Here is a 7916-nt window from a genome sequence, read left to right on the forward strand (position 1 = left end):
GGCACGTATCACAATATTGTCCGCTTTGGGCCACTCGGCACGAGGACTTCCCAGGGGGTCACCCATCCCGGTACTACTCCCGCCCGAGCACGCTTAACTGCAGAGTTCTTATGGGATCTGCTGCCCTCACGGCTTTAAAACGCGTTGTGACAAGGAAGGTATCCACACCCCTTATAAGGAGATGTTTTGTTCTCCTTCCAAGCCGATGTAGGATCAGGTGCAACCCACCTTCACCCCCCATTATAGGGTTCGACGTCCCTGTCGAACACATCGACCCGTGCCCTAGCTCTGATACCATTTGTAACACCCCCCTTTGGCACGTATCACAATATTGTCCGCTTTGGGCCACTCGGCACGAGGACTTCCCAGGGGGTCACCCATCCCGGTACTACTCCCGCCCGAGCACGCTTAACTGCAGAGTTCTTATGGGATCCGGTGCATTAGTGCTGGTATGATCGCACCCCTTATAAGTAGATGTTTTGTTCTCCTTCCAAGCCGATGTAGGATCAGGTGCAACCCACCTTCCACGTGTTGCAGTTGAGGAAGTGTTTAGTGGACGAGACAGCGGTCGTTCCCTTGGAGGATATCCAGGTCGATAGCGGCTTGAATTATATCGAGAAGCCGATAGCAATTTTGGAACGGAAGACCAAGACCTTGATGAACAAGGTAATCCAGCTGGTAAAGGTGCAGTGGCAGCATCGGAAGGGGTCTGAATGGACATGGGAGGCTGAAGAAGAAATGAGAACGCACTACCTGGAGTTATTCGCAGATCCAGCCGTAGCAGACTTCGAGGACGAAGTCTGAAACAAGTGGGGGAGAATTGTAACGACCCGTTTCCGGGGTGAAGAAGGAGAAGAAGAAGGAAGCAAGGAAACGAGTTCTAGTGCCAAGATCCAAGATCAAGTGCGAACTTATTGAGCCGAGGAGATTCAGGAGCAGCAGCCGTTAGCTTTCCGAGCCACACACTCATCCGCTAGCTTACGAGGTGAGTTTCCTTCCCGTAGGGGCGGGTCTAAGGCCACAATGCCGGCCCGTCCAGTTAATAGTAGTTTCCGGACTTCGGTCCGATGTAGTAGTTAGTATGTTTGATGCCTTCGTGGTTCAGACATAATTCATGTGCTATGTGTTATGTGTTTTATGTTCCGGGTTGCGGCCCGATGCAGTATGCAGTATGTTTGTTGTGATATGCTATGCTATGCTCAGTCAGTTCCGGGCTCCGGTCCGATGCAGGGGACACGGTCCCAGTCAGTTCCGGACTTCGGTCCGATGCAGTCAGTTCCGGACTTCGGTCCGATGCAGTCAGTTCCGGACTTCGGAAAGTGGGTTAGATCTGATCCCACATCGGCTGGGAAGGAGAACTAAGCATTCCTTATAAAGGGTGTGGATACCTTCCCTAACACAACGCGTTTTAAAGCCATGAGGGCAGCAGATCCCATAAGAACTCTGCAGTTAAGCGTGCTTGGGCGGGAGTAGTACCGGGATGGGTGACCCCCTGGGAAGTCCTCGTGCCGAGTGGCCCAAAGCGGACAATATTGTGATACGTGCCAGAGGAGGGTGTTACAAATGGTATCAGAGCTAGGGCACGGGTCGATGTGTTCGACAGGGACGTCGAACCCTATAATGGGGGGTGAAAGTGGGTTAGATCTGATCCCACATCGGCTGGGAAGGAGAACTAAGCATTCCTTATAAAGGGTGTGGATACCTTCCCTAACACAACGCGTTTTAAAGCCGTGAGGGCAGCAGATCCCATAAGAACTCTGCAGTTAAGCGTGCTTGGGCGGGAGTAGTACCGGGATGGGTGACCCCCTGGGAAGTCCTCGTGCCGAGTGGCCCAAAGCGGACAATATTGTGATACGTGCCAGAGGAGGGTGTTACAAATTTATTTTTGGGAATGTAATGTTTAAACATTGTACTTCATGTAAACTTTATCGGTTGTACTATATTAATGCATGGTGACGAATGTTGTTATGTTCCATATATATTCAATGTTATGGTATTCAATTAAGTCACGACAGCCCTCGGACGTTTCCGCCGTCTGGTTCGGGGGTGTGACAACATTCATCCTCTCTCCTCACTGCTCCCATTTTCTCTCATTTCACCAAGAAGATCAAACTCTTTCCTCTCTCACTTCCTCTCTCTAGAAATTCGAGATTCAAGGGCTGATCTTGGGTTTTCCTCCACATTTGGTAAGCATAATCCATTCTCCTTATGATTATTTCACTTCTTCTACTCAAATCATGGATATCTTACACAAACTCCATCATAATTGTGTTAGATCTTCGAATCTTCAAGTGATTCTTCAAGTGTTCTTGGGTTGAACACTTCTCTTCTTCAACACTTATCTACTGAGATCACTGAAGGTGAGTTCATACCCCTACATTTTAATATTTTCTCAAGTTTTAAGGGGGGGAATACAAGTTAAAACACCAAGAACATAGCTAAACTCTTCTAACAGCCTTCGTCAGAAAAGTTCAACTCCATTCACTGACTGTTTTAGACAACTTAAACATTTTAGTTTTCAAAAATGTTTTAGGTGCAAGTAGTTCCACTTCTTAGCTTTAAAATGACTACTTGCACATCTCGATACGATTTTTTCTACAATTTATGGTGATTTTTACAAAACAGCCTGTCTTTTCAAACACAAATCCGGACCAGTCTGTGAATATGAGCATTTTAATACACGTTAAAGGCTTCCAAAAATCATGATAAAAATTATGGGTAAACTAGACACATTTTGGGAACTATTAGAATTTATGGATCTAGTTTTCGACTTCGTATGATTTTTCTATGATTTTTCCAAAACAGTGCAGAAACGTTAAAGTTAGTTAACAACATATAAATATCATAACACTTTGTATTATGTTGAGCAAAGTGTATAATCATAAGTTCTAATTATTGAATGTGTTTCCTTGTTAGTTTATCATTATAAACTGAAACTAAGTCATTCATGATAAGGTTATTCATTCATTTAGAACTCGTATATTAAGTTATAAAAAGCATAGTTTAATGGATTCATAACACTAATGTATTTTCATAAAAGAGTTCTTACATATTATAAACATTTTAGATAAACTATAATAGGTATAGTTTATGATGCATCACTTAACACACTCGTACAAAAAGGGTATATCCATACAGAAAAGGTTTACATTCACACACATTACACGTAAACTTGTTAACCTAAATTGTGAGACATTCTCTTCCCGTACGTCTGAGTGCGGCATATAATTCCTGGTAGTTATAATCAGAGTCTCCTGGAGGGAGAACGTGATACTTGTATACAGATCTATATTGGTTTTGACACCCCACACCTTGCTGCTAGCTACAGTGGGACCTGCAGGTCTACGTGTGACAAATGTCATTTCAGTTTTGCGACGCCTGAGAAACGTCGTGGCAGGTTCATTCAGTCATAGTATGATTATAGCGACTCACATAGGGATATAACAATCCATAAAGTTTACGGGATTTTCATAAAACCTAAATGGGTTTTATGACGATTTAAAATCACTTTTTATCTCAATAAGTAAAGATAATACTGTACACTTTCGGTTTTGGTAATTATATGATTACACATCATTTGAAACCACATTTATACCTTTAAGTATGGCCAATACTTGTTATTTCTCGGACCTGGGATTTAGGACTACATATACATAAAGTATTAACAAACATAAGAATTTACGGGAATTTTATTTATACAAGTGCGTTTTATATCGATTTAAACACATACCGTTTTCTATTAGTAAGAGAGGTTACTTATACATTTTGGTGTTCGGTTATAAGACTACATTACACAGATTTTAAAGAATATATCGGATTTTCTGGATACATATTCTAATGCTTTTACAAGGAAGACGGTTTACTTCTCTAACGAAATCTCTTATGAACTCACCAACGTTTGTGTTGACACTTTTTCAAAACTACTTGTATTCTCACGAATTCAGTGAAACAGGAAATCAACAACGTTTTGAGGATGGGACGATAATTCGTCAAACAGTTCATTTTGTATCATAATGTAATTGATGTGAATCATGTAAACATGTACTTTGATGTAACTTTTTCAATTATATTTGTGATGATTGTATTTACTTTGAGCACTATTATACTCGTTGTTGTGATACTCTACATGAAGTCCTCCACCCCCAAACGTTTCCGCCATCCTTGGTTTGGGGGTGTGACATGTGACAACCATGTAATTGACCTTTTTAGAAGAGGATGTCAAAATGTCGGTTGTCAAGTGTATAGCGGTGTTTGTATTACTAAAATACTTGAGCAATTTATTCCTCTCATATAAGTAAAACTTGCCTACGTCTCGGTAGATTTTTTGTCTAGAAGGCAAGATCACCCTACCAATAAGCGTGTTAGTATATTCAATAAATGCTTCATTTTCAACATACTAGAATGGTAGTTCACCAACGGTAAAAAGGCCTAGTAATGCACGTTTGATCCTAATGTCATCATGTTTCCATGTTTGTACACTTGTCTAACCATTTGTACACTAGTCTCACCAGTTGGCTCCTTCTTAAAATTCAAATTGGCTTGCTTCTTATCATGTTTTTATTTGTTTTCCGGGTTTAACATCCAATTCCTCCAATGTTTGTTCATATTAGATGTCCGGTTTCGGTCCGTATCGACTTTAAGTATTGTTTTACAATGAATACATTCCACACTTTTTCTTTCAACACCATCATCCTCTATAATCCACACCGGCTCGAACGCTACCCAACAAGGAGCAGTTCCTTTACCATTATTCCTTGCTCTTTCTCGTTTGCTAGTAATTGGTTATGGCACGCCTCCATTTCTTTTTCGTTTCTTAGGACTTGGTTTTGGCACACCTTCTTTTCCGGATCCGTCACTAACATTATTAACTACCGGTGGTGTATCATCAATAAAATTATCTTCATGATCCTATATTTGCAAAATGAGTTCAAAAGTAAAATATATTATATATTATCTACCAAAATGAGTTAAAAAATATATTATATATCACCTAACAAACCAAGCTTCATTCACATTAAACCAATTAGGAATATAATAATGACATAATCAAGTGACATTAAAATAACTCCATATTAAACAAATCAAGATACTTAAAATTTCCCATTAAAATGTCTTTAAAAAAGAATATATGTTTTGGTTTTATAATATTAAGTTTTCATGTAAGAATATATAGGCTTGAATTGTTGAATATTATCACTTGCAATAAGTTTGTTGGTGTTAAGTTCCTTGAAATTTCCAAAAAGTCCAATACTTACGAAAACATTTTGTATAATGTACGTAATATAGTTCCACTATAATTATAGTTCCACTGTAATTAAGTCATTTGGTCACTAAAGTGGCTATCCACAGTTTATAAGGACTGTATATATTGCTTAAAAAACATTACAATGAAATAAATTCTTAAAATTAAAATATTACTTACCAAATCGGCAAATCGTCCAGATATAACATTGAAATTAAAATATAACCAATTTTTAAAACAAAATAAATACTTACTTGAGTTTCACCCAATTAGGTATTAACCCAATTACTTGAGCTTGGCTTCATCATTGCTGATATTTGTTGAACAGACTGTGATTACCCAAGGCCCAAGCAAGAACCGAGAATCAAGATTAGGGATGAGTTGATTGCTACTTCCGTGAAGGGAATATAATTGTAATCAAATTCATATTGTTGACAAGTTCTTTTATCAATTGGCTCAACCGCAAGGTTAGGGGTGGCGGTTTTATACTTTTATATAAAGCTCCCAAATTAATACATTCTAAAAAGAAAATTTAAATTGCCCCTGTTTTTATGTCTATAAATATTTTTATAAATATTTATATTCACTAACATTACACTACAAAAAAATGCTAATTAGTGACGAAAACAAAACGGTCACTAACAATAGAAGTAGTCATCACTAAACGATTTAGTGACCAAAATTCTGGTCGTCACTTTTCATCACTATAGGTCCGTCACCAAACCAATTTAGTGACAAAAATATATAAGTAGTCACTAAATAGTGACAAAAATGACTTGGTCACTAAATCAATAACGACCCATTTGGTCACTAAATGTTGTCACTAATCAATGAAAGTCGTCACTATTTTGTTCCATTTGTGACCATAAAAAGTTGTCACTAGGTTATTCAACTAGTGACCATACAAAGCTGTCACTGGTTTATACAATTAGTGACCGTAAAAAGTTGTCACCATGTTAATTAGTAACCATACAAAGTCATCACTTTGCTATTCAATTAGTGACCATAAAAAGTCGTCACCGGCTTTTGTTACTATTTTTTGTATTTAACCCATTTAAGTAGTCAATGGTAAAATATACTATGATTCATTTATAAAGATAAAGCAAAAACTATTCTCAAATTTAAATAAACCTACAATATCTAAAAACAAAAATGATTATTGGAGTTGGCGGTGCTGGACCTGTTGGTGGCCTGCTACTGACTGCTGAGTTCTAATAGAAAAAAAAAATGAAAGTATGATATTATAATAAGCAAGTAATGAAAGTGCATTGGTATTTATAGGATTTATAATGTTGTAATAGAATTGGAAAATTGAAATAGAAGAAAAAAAAATTATTAACTAAAAAGTAAATAAGGATCCTACTAACCCGTGAGACTGAAGCATCTCGTGTAAACTCTCTAAACTGGCAAAATATTCGACTATCCAACAATCTGCAAGAATGATATTATAAATGGTTAAATGCAAGAAATAACAATGAACTTTCATACTACATTAATGAAATATACCAATTTATAACAATGTCATCCAAATACAAAGCAAGTTTATGCGGTAATTTGAACGTATAAGGTCTTAGTAAGATAAAATTGAAAGTACAATGCTATAATTGTGCATTTTTAAAGTATGATGCCTATATATGAAACAAAAATGAAAGCACGTTGCCATTCTTACCATGTAGAAAACCTAAGTACCAAAAGTTTTGTTCCTAACATTAAAAATACATTCAGTTATTGTAAACGAAGTTTGTGTTCCTCAAAAAGAGAAATGGTTTGTAAATAAAGTAAAATAACTTGAATTTGTAAAAGACTACCTTTGATTCCTTTGTTTCCTCCATAAATTTGACATATTAAAATCTTTTTTGCACTTCATGCCATGAAAATTGTAGCTCTTGACTTAACACAAATTTAACATGCCTGACTACTTCTCACTAAAATTTCACAACCCTGTTTCCATCACATATCATTAAAAAAAATTACAATCAACTCCGAGTGATTTGCTTGAACTAATAGTCTGTTTTGGCCTAGAACAAAATAAGTTCATAAAAGATTTTAGAAAATTGGAGTTTAGATTCCGCATTTATAAAAAAGACAAAAAAAACTTTTGCAGTTTCACACTTTTACTAACCTGTTAACAGTAGGGAAGAGACTACTTTAATAATGAAGATTGAGCTTTGAATTCTTTTTCAGATCTTTAACCTTCACAATGTTAAAAGCCAATAAATAAACATGGTTATATGTTGTTGTAAAATGAAAATTTAGAAGATTACTTACTGTTGAACAAGGTAAGGGAGTAGAAGGTTTTGGTGACTTCTTTTCTTGTTTTCATTACTAAGCCTTTCTTTCCACTTGTTCTAGGTTTCATTGAACCTTTAGATGCTTCATTAGATGCGTGTTTTTGAAACCGATAAATGTTTGCTTAAGTAGTGTTGCCCTTGTAAGTTTCTTTTCTGATGCATGCTTTACCTAAAACCAGTCATAAATCAAGCTTTTGAAGCATGGAAAATATATGAAAAGGACATTCAAGAAAGTAAAGTAGTAAACAATGTTTAGAAAGATTTACCTTGGGAGAAAACATTTTGATAGGTTCAGTCACTCTAATGCTAGTATTATCATCATCCTTATAAGGTGGTTGACGAGTAAGGGGAAAATAAGTCATTTCTGATGGCACATCCAAAAC

General features: G+C 36.9%; 1 long non-coding RNA gene, 1 other non-coding gene and 1 pseudogene across 2 annotated transcripts; 1 reads left to right on the plus strand and 2 right to left on the minus strand.

The window, feature by feature from the left end:
* Positions 1-344: 344 nt before the first annotated feature.
* LOC145038076 (5S ribosomal RNA) lies at positions 345-463 on the minus strand. Its single transcript, XR_013679153.1, has one exon. It is a non-coding gene; the product is annotated as a 5S ribosomal RNA (ribosomal RNA).
* A 936-nt stretch (positions 464-1399) lies between these two features.
* On the plus strand, positions 1400-1517 carry LOC145038075 (5S ribosomal RNA; annotated as a pseudogene).
* A 5688-nt stretch (positions 1518-7205) lies between these two features.
* On the minus strand, positions 7206-7619 carry LOC145033938 (uncharacterized). The gene is made up of 3 exons (XR_013677787.1): positions 7511-7619; positions 7365-7435; positions 7206-7260 (listed from the first exon to the last, which is right to left on the minus strand). It is a non-coding gene; the product is annotated as an uncharacterized LOC145033938 (long non-coding RNA).
* Positions 7620-7916: the final 297 nt, after the last annotated feature.

The sequence above is a fragment of the Lactuca saligna genome, chromosome 3 (genome assembly GCF_052625555.1).
Source record: "Lactuca saligna cultivar CGN05327 chromosome 3, ASM5262555v1, whole genome shotgun sequence".
Lineage (NCBI taxonomy): Eukaryota > Viridiplantae > Streptophyta > Magnoliopsida > Asterales > Asteraceae > Lactuca > Lactuca saligna.